Genomic DNA, 14,341 nt, shown 5'->3' on the forward strand with positions numbered 1-14,341 from the left:
AGATACAGTACACTGTTCTGATTGGATAGGGAAGGTTAGCCCATTGGTCAAAATATCATACAGGAACTACTTTATAAGGGTTAGCTCAGACTGCAAAAACAGTACAGAAGGCTGGCAGCTCAGTCTGTAGCTTTTCTGGGAGAGGCCTCTGTTAAAATGACTGCTAGACTAGTTAGAAATTTTTGCCCAGTTAACCCCAAGGACTCAGCAGTCATAGTCCTTTCTAAGGACCACAAAAACTAAGTCTCTTTGGCATTGACAGAAGTTTAGACTCTTTTTTCTTGGGTTCTTCATAGACAGCATAATTACTAGGATCTTTCATCTGAATTCCCATAACAGAAGCAATACCTCATCTGCCTGGTCCCATAAAATCCCCACATTTGAATGACCTACTCTGCACAAACTTTCCCTTTTGAGAGCACATCAATCTTTCTTCTTGGAGAAATCTATTTTAAAACATCTCAGGGCATATTTTGTCTCTTATTGTCCCACATCTGCTTCTCAGGCAAATCTCATCCATCTGCTCAGACAGACTCTAACACTCCCACCTACCCTCACTCGCTATAGATACATCTAACCAACCATAGCCTCATAACTTTAGGCCTTTCTAGGTTTGACCGGTGGCTACAGAAAACACAGGTCAATCTACCAGTGGTTTCTTTAAAATCACTCTCACTCAATTTGGGGTGAGTATGAATAGAGTGGTAAGAGTGATATAAGAGAAAATGCTTCAACAACTTTTCCACATGCATTCTCTAATTCCCACTTTATAATTCTTTCAATGATGGGTGTTGATTGATAGGTTACAAAGCTGGAGTTTGAAAACTGTTTTGGAAGTCCTGCATTGGCTGCCTGATACCTCAGTCCATTATGGAACAGCAATTGCACCTGCAGATTTGGGGCCTCACTTTTAAACATCCTATTGTATAACCCAGAGTTGAGACTCAATAAATGCCTGGTTGCAATTTGTGTGGAAGAAAGTTCCAATACAAGATACCCTGTTTCCCTGAAAATAAGACAGTGTCTTATATTAATTTTTTCTCCCGAAGTTGCGCTAGGTCTTATTTTCAGAGGACGTCTTATTTTTGGGGAAACAAGGTAAGTGAACAGTAAAGAATAGAGTGACAAAAAGATAATAAAAGTCTATTAAAGGTACATAAAACAAGAATTTCAACAAATCCCTATTAGGGGAGACTTGAGATAAAAAACAAAATAACACTTACCTTAGTAAATAAAACAATAATACTCATTATTAAGGGTTTATTTCTCTATGCCAAGCACAGTGAGAAACACTTTATAAACAGGATCTTTTTAAATCCTATTTATATGTATCAACCCTTAATCTATGTATTAAGTATTATTGTCCCTATAATTCACAGAAGAAAAATAAGACTAAGAAAGGCTAAGCACCTTTTCTGTGTAGTTACGGGTAGTCTGCTGAATACCTACATATTTAGGTATATGTACTGATCTACTCCTGAGAGTCTCCATAAATAATATTTTAGGATATTGTTAAAAGGAAGACTGAATTTGGGGGACCCCAAAGACAATCACAACAAAGGAACAAAGGTCTGAAGCCCATAACCAGACAGCAGCTAAATCAGGTCTATCCATATTTGTGGTGTCACATGGTAAAAGGACTTCTATTTTTAGAAAAAAAAGCTAAAAGTATTTTTGCAACTTATTCAGAAGCCTCATAACTCAGATCATCTAAGATATAAATTCAATATAATCTAAGTCATCTATAACCAGTATTTTTTCTACTTACGACATTATTTAACCCATAGCCTCTTACGTGGCTTAAGCAAAAGCCATTTTTAATAAGTAGGGGAAAATCACATATATGAAATTTATGAGCTTCCAATCATTTTATGCCAATAACTAGCTAGACTGTAGAATTTCATAATGTGGCATGGAATTTCCAATGGTTCTTTATGGTTTGAAAGAAACTCATTTACATCTTCCTTCTTTCTTCCCTCTAACAGTTCCCTGTCAGATGTATTCTTTAATTTGCTCTCTGAGGCCTTAATCTTTATGTTAGTCATCAGAAAGGAAAATGAGCAGAGAGATTAACCTTATCTTAACACACTCTGAAGTACTATATTAAATTAAACAACAAAACACAAAATACTGTGAAATCTTGACCCTTCACTGTCACGCACCCACAAATCCCAGAAACCTGTAGCTCACCTCTGAACTACAAATGTCTCCATCCACCTCATTGCTCAGACCCCTCCAATCCAATCGCCTCCACATTCTATAATTCTAACACCAAAGGGCATTTCAGATATCTCCACTGCACTCTACCATCACAGAAAGCACACTGGTCTAACCCACCAGCATCTTCTCAACCTTCAAAATCACTTATTCATGTCTGCCCCAATCCCAATCCATTCTCCAAATAAAAGCCACAAAGAGCTATTAAAATGTACCGTATTTTTCGGACCATAAGACGCTCCGGACCATAAGACGCACCCGTTTTTAGAGAAGGGAAATGAAGAAAAAAAGATTCTGGAACAAATAGTGTCCTAAAATATTTTATGTGCATTAAAACCCAACATCAGAGTCATAAACACATGTAATCAACCCTGTAAAGTAAACAGCAGCATTTAGAACCATTTTAGAGCCGGGCAAGCACACAGATACCACACAGAGCCGGGCAAATAAAAAAACTTTTTTTTTAAAGTATATGTGTAGGCTATATTTGGACCATAAGACGCAGGGACTTTTTCCTCCCACTTCTGGGGGGAAAAAAGTGCGTCTTATGGTCTGAAAAATACGGTAAACCGCATTCCATGTGCCCTATGTAAAACATTCCAAGACTTATATCTCAGAATAAAATACAGCCTTTTTTTCTAAAATGTAGTCATCAACTGATTGAGAGAGAGAGAGAAAGAGAGAGAGAGAGAGAGAGAGAGAGAGAGAGAGAGAGAGAGAGAGAGAGAGAAATTAAAGAGCAACATTGATCAGTTGCCTTCTGCATACAATCCAACCCTATGGGATCAAACCTGCAACCAAAGTATGAGCTATGAGCTCTGACTGGGGATTGGGACAACACTTCAACCTACTGAGCCTACCAGCCAGGGCAAATCTAATCTTCTTACAAGGCTGACAGGAGCTGTATAGTCTTGCCTCTGTCTATCCCTCCAAGCATATGCTGACTTTTCCACCCAGCTTTTATCCCAGTGTGTAAGTATTTGTGCATTCGGTGTAAAATATAACTGTGCATAGTATTTACAATATGTTTAACATAACATTTACAATATGTATATATGTTACATATACAAAACATTTACAATACTCCCAAGCCCATTAGGATATAGAGTAGACTTACATAATTTTTTAAACCAATCCTGGTTATAAAGAGAACTATTTAAAAATTGTAAGTAGGGTCTGTTTTCTGAGGTGGAAACTAGTTTGCCTCGGGAGCACATGAGTCCTTTGTCTGGAAGGGGATGTTCTGGTGGACCTTTTGGTTACCCAGTGAAGCAAAATGCCTTCTCTGCAATAGGACAGGTGGAGCTTAACTGCTCTGTGTAATGATGAGTTTGTCTTCAGGGTAAGCAGAGGTGCATCCCTGATGATTGTCTGCTTTTTGAGGAACCTCTTGAACCTACCTTCCCATACTCTGCTGTGAATAGCAATGGTGGGGAGGGTCTGGCTAGAATTCTGTGTAGAAACACAGGCTAGGAAATAGCATTCTGAAAGCAGCTCATGACAGAAATTTTGTGAGATCATTGTTAAAAGCAGACTTTATTACAATTCATTGTATAATGTTACAATTAAATAAATATTATTAAAATTAAAGGTAACAAATACCCAAAACTCCTTATTTCCTAAATATCACATATAATAAAGAGGTAATATGCAAATTAGCCCTCACATCATCACAATATGGCTGTATCCACAGCAGAGGTGGGGGTTTCTGTAACATAAGATGGCTACACTCACAGCAGAGGTGAGGTTCCCATAACAAGTGATCAGCAGGGGCCTGAGACTGCATGGCACTGGGCCATGGTGGGGGACCTTAGGTGGCACCCCCTACCCAGCAGGGCTTGACGGGGGCCTCAAGGAGTGTCTCCTGCCCTGACCAGCCTGGGGCACCTCAGACTATGCCCTTTGCCCTGGGCCAGGGAACCTAATCCCGGTTCTGGGCTGGGATACATCAGGCCACTTCCCCACCTCAATGCCAGGCTGGGGGACCTGAGGGTGTACTGGGGGACCTGAGGCTGTGTCCCCAGCCTGGCATGCACCAGGGAACCTGAGGCTGCACCTCCTACCCGGCGAGGCTTGACAGGGGTGGGGCCGGCCCGGTCTGGGTCTCATGTGATTTTGAGGTGCATGCGGGTGGGTGGGCACTTGACTCTGGGTCCCTTTGTGTGCCCTACACTCTGACAGGAGGAATGTTTTCATATCCCTTTTACTAATTTTCTTTCATCTCTGACACTTGTATTATAGAGAAAGGGCAAATAGCAATATTAAAGTATTTCCTCTAATTCCTTTTGAATGTGCACAAATTTTGTGCACCAAGCCACTTGGTTTATTATATTTGACCATCACCTATCCTGCTGAAGTTACTTCTATCTCCTGTATCTGCCTGGTGAAAATGCTGTATAATGGAATGTTACTGCCCAGCTCTTCCTAACTCCATGACTCATGGTGTCATAGTGACAGCTGGAAATCAGTCATGGTGACTGTATTGACTGGAAATCAATACAACTGCTACAAAACAGGGGTGGACTTATTGTTGACTTTCTAGACTAAGAAAGTGATACAGAAAATGTTAAAAATCTAGTTAACCTGGATTGTGAGTAGCACAAAAATTTACCCAAACTCCAATGAGTAAAGCTCTGACATATGTTGTTATTGTTTAACTTTTGCTGTATTCCTTAATACAAGTGAAAAATATCAACCTGCATTTATGTCAGAATCTCATACCTGTTTGTCAATTGCAACCATATATTGTCTATGGACACAAAAATTCTGCAAAAAATAAAAAAATGAAATCATTCTGTGAGAATCCATTGCTATATGGAATTTGCTATAAAAAGTATTGCATATCTTATTACTGCTGTAAATTGTATTATACACCCTTTCTAACAAACACATTAACCATAAACTTATGTACACATATAAATGCACACATTTTTCTGGGTTTAGGCCATTTCTCTAGAATATCATTTGGGGGCCAGGGGACAAATAGAATTTTTGGGGGAAGAGAACTTAATAACATATTGTCCTTCCTGCAACAGAGTAGGAAGAAGACTCCAACTACTGGTATTTCGGAATTTCAAGTGAGAGTAATTCCTGAATCCTGGATCTGTCAGATACACCTGTGTTACATATACATAAAATATGTATGCATGTAGACACATACCTGGGAGTGATACTATCATTAAATACAAAATGGTATTTTATGATTCTAATTTCCTTTATTTTAAAGATTTTATTATTTTGAAAATGTATAAACCATAATAAACATGATTTCCAAGAGAATTGGTTGGCTCAAAGAACTGAGAACTATGCAAATTCAGATTTAAAGGCTAGCTCTCAACTTCTAACTAGTGTAAGTTAAGTATTTTCACCTGGTTGATTCTGTTTCTCATCTCCAGGTAGCCAGGAGGAATAAGCAATATAGTAGCTGGTCATCAGAGTTTTTAAAAAGAGTGATAGATGGAGCAAAACCCCTGGACATGACAGATATACTAGAGATAAAGCTCAATGGTGTTTAAGCATATTATATTTCCACGGTAGTCAGCTGATATCCTTTATCAAATCTGATGCTTTGAAATACCTAGGATTTATCTTTGGACAATATTTTATTCCCCTAAGTGCCATCTCTGTCATTAGCTTGAAAAAGTAAGAGATACATTCTAATGAGTGTTGATTATAAAAAGTGCATTATTTCCTAACTTGACAACATTATAAATCTCATGTTTTGTACTCCACAGCAATAGCGATGCAAAGTTGTCCATTTTACAAAGCCAAAAGTAACAAGCAAAACTTCCAGAAATGCCACCAGGTGAGGTGGGTGCTAAGACTGCCCCTAAGACTATGGAGACTTCTCCTACTGTAGTGACACTTGACTTCTCCCAAACCATTTTACATAAAATAAATCAATGATAAGATTTAAAGATAATTGCTATGCTAGGTGAAGACAGGATCCAACTGGCATTCCTATAGGTAAAAGAGAGTTGCAATCCGCTAGGGAAAACGCTATTTATTTTAATAAGTGGCCTTTTACTCTCTCATTATTTTTGTTACCTCTAATAGGTTTCAGAATGTAATCAGTATCATATCCTTACCTCATAGGACTCTTGTGAGGATTAAATGATATATAGAGTGCTTAACACAGGCACACCGTACACACTACACAGACATGTTACTGTATTATTACTATTATACTCTGGCTAAGAAAATATGATGTCAGCTCTATACCTTCCTCGCGGTGTATTCCTGATGCACATTTTCATTGTCTGTCTCCCAACTGTCTGCCAAGCTTTTCCTTAGCCATGTTCACTTCTCTGGCTCCCTTCTTGTTGCTTCATCCAGACTTCTCAGGATTCTCTGGCCACTTGATAGAAATTAGAGATAGGTTTTTAGCACACTAGAAGTATCCAAGTAGCAGTCCTCCTAGGAGTTTGGGCATTTTGATGTGCATAAAGCCCAGTGAGTAGATTGTGATGGTTTCTCAGGATCTTATTTCACAATCACCTAGAAAATGTTACTCCTGATGACTTAACTTCCTTATTTTCTTTCTTTAGTCATGCTTTTTTGTTGTTGTTTGCTTTTAATTGATTTTTAGAGAAAGAGGCAGGAAAGAGAAACATCGATGTGAGAGCAAAACATCGATTGGCTGCCTCTTGTATGCCCCTACCAAGGAGCAAGCCCAAAACACAGGCATGTGCCTGGACTCGGAGTCAAACCAGCAACCTCTCAGAGCATGGGACAATGCCTAATAAACTGAGCCACACCAGCCAAGGTTTTAGTCATTCTTTTTAATACTAAATATATAATATTCTTACTACCTGTGTTTGTGTGTGTGTGTGTTTTTAGAACAAAAGGCCAATTGTTTTAGAATTATGGAATTAAAGGAATGTGGAGAATCTTACAGATGAAGAAGGCAAAGCTCCCACTGAAAGTTGAGTACAGCATTGCAAACACCCATTATACATCTCTTGCACCTCTCCACCACTTCACATTAATTACACTCAAGCAATGGGCACCTTGGTATGGTTGCTGTTTTTATCTGTCTACGCTCCTCATCCTAGGAGTGGTCAAGTGACACAGGTGGGTCAAAGTATACCATCACTCTGGACAAGCTCATGGTCTGAGGGTAGATATGTGACCAATACTGTGAACCCTGTTCTTTGAAGATTGATGGGGTCACCCTCTTGTTTATGGGACCATTACTCACATGGAGAAAGCCTTGCCAGAGAATTCAGCAATTTGTACTTAATTGGAGTATAATTATCATTTGCCATATATGCCAGGAACTGTCCCTGCTACTTCAAACGTATTCTTCTTATTCAATCTTTCTAACCATTTTTTGAGGTGGATATTATCTCCCCATTGTAGATGAGAAAGTTGAGGCTCAGATACGTTAAGATGCCCAAGCTAAATCTCTAGTAACTGGCAAAGCAAATAAACAAAACAAAAAAACAACAACAAAACACACACACACACACAACTTTCTATCACATCTTGTGATGACAATTTCCACAGAAGTGAAACACTCTAGTGGTTGGAGCAACCTAATCCCCCCCAACCAAGAGGCTGTGGGTTCCTTCAGAGAGAGGTGAGTGGGGAAGAGGCCACAGCTCCCTAGAGGAGACACACTGGTGCTCTGAAATGGGCACACGCAGTGGCTGTGTCTCAATGCTAGGCTATGTCAGCAGATCCACACGCAGGGGGAACAGAGCTTGAATGTTCACATAAGTGATTTAAAGCAAATCCAGGCTGAGCATTCCCTGTGCCATTCAGCCCGCTCCCTCTGGAGGCTGCCAATCCAGTAGCACAGACAGTCTTGCAGATAAAAAGCAGTCACACAGGAGACCGAGACAGGTGCGGTGATTGAGTGACAGGTGCCCTGGCTTTCCCCGTGAAGCTGAGAAGAGCTCGGTCTCTGTTCTGCTTTCTAGTGTCATTCTCTCCAGTTAATTTTTCCTGACATAAAATCACTTCTCTTCCACTTATATCTAAAAAAAAAAAAAAAAAAAAATCCTCCCCTCTAAACAGACACGCACACCCCATTACCACCAACAACCTCCACCATAACTTTATTTCTCCCGCCTTTTGTTCTCCTTTCTTCTCTCAGCGATAGCAATTCTTCCCCAACACTGGTTGTCTAAGACTCTACCTAATGTCCCTCTTCTCTCCTCAAGGCCTTGCTGGTGACCTGCGACTAAACCAGGGGAAATCTTTGTCCTATCCCTGTCCTGAGCCCACGGCACACCATTTACTCTAGGTTGTCTCCCTCTCAAACATAAAGCCATTCCATTTTCCCTTCTCAGAGTGCGCCTTTTAAAAGAATTTCCATAGACAGTCTCTCTAAGCTTTTTCTCACTTCCTTTACTTCTTTGTCCTATCCCAACAGGACTCATTCTAAAGGTCTCTTCCTTCCCTCTCATTTTTTTTAAATTTATTCTTTTTAAAAAAATATATTTTATTGATTTTTTACAGAGAGGAAGGGAGAGGGATAGAGAGCTAGAAACATCGATGAGAGAAACATCGACCAGCTGCCACCTGCACACCTCCCACCGGGGATGTGCCCGCAACCAAGGTACATGCCCTTGACCGGAATCAAACCCGGGACCTTTCAGTCCGCAGGCCGATGCTCTATCCACCGAGCCAAACCGGTTTCGGCCACTCTCATTTTTTTTTTTTTTTTAAATCTGAAACCCGGCAGCATTGAGGGTCAGGTACAATGTGTAAGCAAAATGTGTCCTCCCCAACAATGCATGAGGCAGGCTGCCCCTGATGGCTCTGTGCTAATCTTTCCAGAAGCCTGACCACCCATAGCAACCATGGAGTGTCCACTGTGGGCCATCTCGCATGACCCTCAAAGTGCCCCCATTGCCTAGGGATTAGACATTATCATAATCATTTTCGGATTAGGTCATCTGTGGTTACAAAGGAGATGGAACTTAGTAAGGTCACAGAGCAAATGGCATTGCCTGCACTCAAACTTCTCACCTTATCTGATTCCAAAGCCTGTGATTTCTTTCTATTTCCTTGTTTAACCCATACATTGTATTGCTTACCAAGGGAAATGCAGTAAATCCCACATTACAAGGCCTGATTTAAAACCTTGGTTCACCTGTATGACACAGTAAACCCAACCTCAAAAGCAGTTGCAATGCCTTTCCTACATCATCTCACCAGTGGGAGAAGCATCCTTGCCACTGGTTCAGGCAAGGAGCCTACCCCAAGCCCCATCTCACAGACAAGCGCTGTCAGTGCAGCTGTCCTGTGTAAATGGGGCTCCTGGCTGCCTGTGTTACTGAATAGGAGGCCAGGGGACCAGCAGGACACCTTTTCAGCTTTTCTCCTTACTTTGCATCTATATTTTATTTCTGGTCTATGAGATCTCATCTTGTTTTAAAGCACAAGAATCTCTTTTTTAATTTCTCATTGAGTGTTTTTTCTTCTATCTGGGGGTAGATGATAGTGCCTAAGGGGACAATTTACAACACGTTATCTTAATATAAGATAACGTGTTGTAATATCTTTGTACTCCAAGGGAGGAGCATGGTTTAGCCATAAAGGACTGATGCATCAATGAAGACAATAGGACTCCTTTCAAGAGAAAACAAGGCCTGCCTTCCAGGACTGTCCTGAGGCTCGCTAACATAGTCAGGTCTGACTCTTGCCTTTAGTTTTGCTTTTTTCAGTTAGTTTTATGCCATATGAGATGGTACCTTGAGGAATATCTGCCAGTTATACAGGAGTTTGTGGGAGGAAAAAGATTGCACAAAGCGCTCCTCATCTGAACCGGCTTCTGCCTGAGGGGCACATTCTGGGACAGGAGTCAAGTGTGACTTTATAATTGGAAAAGAAGCATGAGCAGCAGACATCTGAGGAAAGGCACTTGGCTCTGGGATGGGAGAAGGCAGTGTGGGAAGGCAATACCATTTGGGGCTAGAATCACATAAGATGCACTGCATGAAATAATTCAAAAAAGTATAACCGTAAACCCGCAAAGTGGGGTTTAGCGATCAAGAGACTTGCTTCATCTCCTTATGGTCTGAGCTCCCCAAACACAAACCAAGGGGGATGAATTCTGGGCTTTGCACAACCCATAGAATGTGTTACAGGTTGCCCAAGCCAGTGGTCAGCAAACTCATTAGTCAACAGAGCCAACTATCAACAGGACAGTGATTGAAATTTCTTTTGAGAGCCAACTTTTTTAAACTTCTTCTAATGGCACTTCTTCAAAATAGACTTGCCCAGGCCATGGTATTTTGTGGAAGAGCCACACTCAAGGGGCCAAAGAGCCGCATGTGGCTCGCGAGCCGCAGTTTGCCGACCGCAGGCTAAGGGTATTGGCCCAGCCCTTCCAGCTTGCTGAAGCGAAAGGGGGCAGCAAGGTGTCCATGAATTTCTTAAGTGTTTCCACATTAATAATATTAATAAAAGCTCCCAAGCATTATTTTTACAAGCTCTTCTGATTTGGAGGTGTTTATTATACAAGCTTTATAATTTGGTTATTTATATTGCCTTTCTTTAATTTTATTTTTCTCATATGCAATTTAAAGGATTTAATAGAACTTGCTTAGAAAAGGCACTAAAACTCACCTTCTCTTTTTTGCACACCATAAAACGGATACCTCCAGGGGTAAATATATCTTAAAGGTATTTGTATTCACCGTAAAGACTGAGCTCTGTCTGTCACTGCCCCCTCTTTGAGTCTGAAAGGAATCCCCATCTCAGAGGTGCCTTTTGGGGGCCCTCCTGAGTGGAGGCTGACCCAAGGCGGTGAAGGACAGCTGTGTCCGGCATCTGGTATACCTGCCAACCTGTTGCTGAATCTGGACTTGGCCGCGGGGAAACCTCTTCTAATAAGTGAAAAGGAACGCATCCATGAAGGAACCAGATGCTATGGAAATAATTTTGCTCAGTTTGAAGATGGCTTTTATGAACTGCAATTTCCAAGAACAAAAATGTGCCTCTGAACAGGCTTTAATAATAGAAATGGAAACAGTTCTAAAGACCAAAGGAAGGCTGGTGTGTTTGCATGCCCACAGAGAGATGTATTTCCTAATGTGAGGTGACAGGTATGAAATGAGATCACAAAATTGTTGGCATTTATAAATGTATTATTTATATTCTTTCCTGTATCCAGGTACCACTGGGCGATGTGTATCCAGCAGTTAAAGCTGTGAGCCCCGATAAAATTTAACCAAGAGTTATTGTACTTGTAGCACTACAAAAGGAGACCCCTGTTTACTGCCGGAGTTAAAAAGTCTATTTTCATTTTAACCCTCGTTTCTGGGAGTTTTTCATCTATTAAACTGTATAAAAGGCTGAAGTTGGCATACATTCTTCAGAGTTATAGGGACTGCACTGATGTTTTCTGGCCTTTAATCACGTTGATACATTCTGCAGTGATTACTGCAGGATAAATCAGTGTGACCTGCAGATTAGAATGTTTTCATCAGTTGCCCATGTTGCAACAGAGACGACATTTTTATTCTGGGTTATGTTATTAGTTGATTAGGCACAAAGCATGAAGGCTGGTATTTAAGATCACCTATTATGCTCCAATCTCGCTCAGGGAGTGTGCATCCTTTGATCCTTACAGCAGCCTTGCGAATCAGAAAGAATCGTTTCTATTTTTTTCAAATGAGGAATCAAAGGCTCAGAGAGGTAAAGGAACCTGCCCGAGGTCACACAGTGAAGAAGTGGTACCAGCACAATTCCAGCACAAGTCTTCCTGACTTCACAGGCCCTGCCTGTAACACATTCTTCTACAACATCGTTATGTTCTAACACAAGGGTGCCAAGTAGTGTGGATAGAAAGAGGATTTTGGCTCTTTGTTCTTTTCCTTCCAGTTGGGAAATTCCAGCGATGAAATAGCAGGTGCTGAGTGTGTGGAGTAGAACGATGCACTTTAACTCGCAGTGTTGCTGTGGGGAGAGTTGAACCTTCCTGGGACCGAGAGCTTAAATAGCCACCCTCCCCCTCCTTTCAGTCCACCTCACCAGCCCTGGGGAATGCCCTTCCTCCCCCCACAGACACCAGAGCCCTTTGCCACCATCCAGGTGCCCTTGGGTCACCTTTTAAGCTTTTATTCCCAAAGGAAAGCCTCATTCTTTAAACCTGTATGGTCAGTTAGTAAGTATTTCTCAAGGACCTATATGAGCCAGAAATTGTAGTAGAAATGCAAGATGCAGAGAGAGGGAGATAATACACAGTTCCTGCCCTACAGCAGTGGTTGGCAAACTCATTAGTCAACAGAGCCAAGTATCAACAGTACAACGATAGAAATTTCTTTGGAGAGCCAAATTTTTTAAACTTAAACTTATTCTAATGCCACTTCTTCAAAGTAGACTCATCCAGGCCATGGTATTTTGTGGAAGATCCACACTCAAGGGGCCAAAGAGCTGCATGTGGCTCGTGAGCTGCGGTTTGCCGACCTCTGACCTACAGCACTGCAGGTTGGGAAAGGTATTCAAACAATAATCTATATATATATAAAAAGCTAATATACTAAGTGTCCCTCTGCCTCTCTGACAGGTCACTAAGGGGCAGAGGCTCAACTCAGGAGCTGCCAGGCTGCAGTGACTTGGCAGCCGCAGTCTCCAGTGACACACCCTGGAACCAGAGAGGAGGGGGCCCGATTCTTTGCAGGGCTGCACAATTCCACCTTCAGCTGTGGGTTATGTTGTTGCTGGGGCACTATTGCCCCCAGATCTAGTTTTCTGTGCACTTCTCTTTGCTTTCCACACCCTGTACAACAGCAACTTTGCAGAGTTCCTGCTTGCACTCTGAGACCCCTTGGGGGATGTCTGAGAGCCGGTATGGGCCAGATCCCCACAGGCCAGGCCAAGGGACACCACATGCTGGAGGGACCCTGCTCACTTCACAGACTCTGGGGAGGGACAGCAGGAGGTTGGTTCTAGGGTGTGTCTGTCCATTCTTGCCCAATCCCACCCCTCCAACCACCTTCTAATTAATTTACTTTCAAAGTGCATGAATCCATGCATTGGATCACTACTGTGCTTCCCCGAAAATATGACATCTCCGAAAATAAGACCTAGTGCATGGAAAGATAAGACATCCCCTGAAAATAAGACCTAGCGCAACTTTGGGAGAAAAAATTAATATAAGACACTGTCTTATTTTTGGGGAAACAGGGTAGTTAACTATGATGTGAAAAATACTATAGGGCAGTTAAGAAGCAAGACAAATAAGAACACAGTAGAGTGAAATGAACTCCCCCTGTGGAACCTGGATTGGCTTCTCAGAGGAGATGAGCTTTCTGTTGGGTTTTGAAAGTTGAATAGGAAGTGAAAAGAAAGAGTGGAGGCGAAGAATTTCGAAGAGGAATTGTATGTGTAAGGGCAGAGAGGAATCAATGGGCATGGGGATGGTTTGATGTGACTGAGGTAGACAGCATTGGTGTGATTGTTTTATGTGGCTGCTGACACAAAATCTAAGTGGCTTGAAATAACAGAAATGTGTTATCTCCAAGTTCTGGAGGCTAGAAGTATGCTATCATGGTATTGGCAGGGCCAAACTCTCCCTGGCAGCTCTAGGAGAGAATCTTTCCTTGGGTTCTCCTAGTTTCTAATGGTTTCTGCCAATCTTAGGTGTTCTTTGACTTGTGGATACATCAATCCAGTCACATGGCCCTTTTCCCTGAGTCTTCATTTCATCTCCCCTCTGTGTCTGTCACTGTGTCCAAATATCCCCATTTTATAAAAGCATCAGTCATATTGGGTTAGGGTCGACTCAAATAGTCTTATTTTAACTTGGTTACTACTGCAAAGACACTATTTCTAAATAAGTTTACATTCTGAGGTACTGGGTTTTAGAACTTTGACATATGTTTTCGGGGGGGACCCGATTTAACTCATAATAAAAGGCTGAAAATGTAGGTTGGGTGTTACTGAAACTAATCAGTCATTCAACAAACATTATCAATCACTTATTATGTGCCAAAGACTGTGCTGGAGGAAAAAATGGGTTCCAACCACAGGATACTCTAACATTTCTAAGCTGTGATACAAGGAATTTAGGCTATAGAACCAGAAAGAGCATCATATCATCAGCTATTGCTCTTAATTAATCACTCCAAACTTGGTGGCATAAAATAGCAATCATTAATTACCGATT

Source organism: Pipistrellus kuhlii, unplaced genomic scaffold (genome assembly GCF_014108245.1).
Source record: "Pipistrellus kuhlii isolate mPipKuh1 unplaced genomic scaffold, mPipKuh1.p scaffold_m20_p_9, whole genome shotgun sequence".
In the NCBI taxonomy this organism is placed as follows: Eukaryota; Metazoa; Chordata; class Mammalia; order Chiroptera; family Vespertilionidae; genus Pipistrellus; species Pipistrellus kuhlii.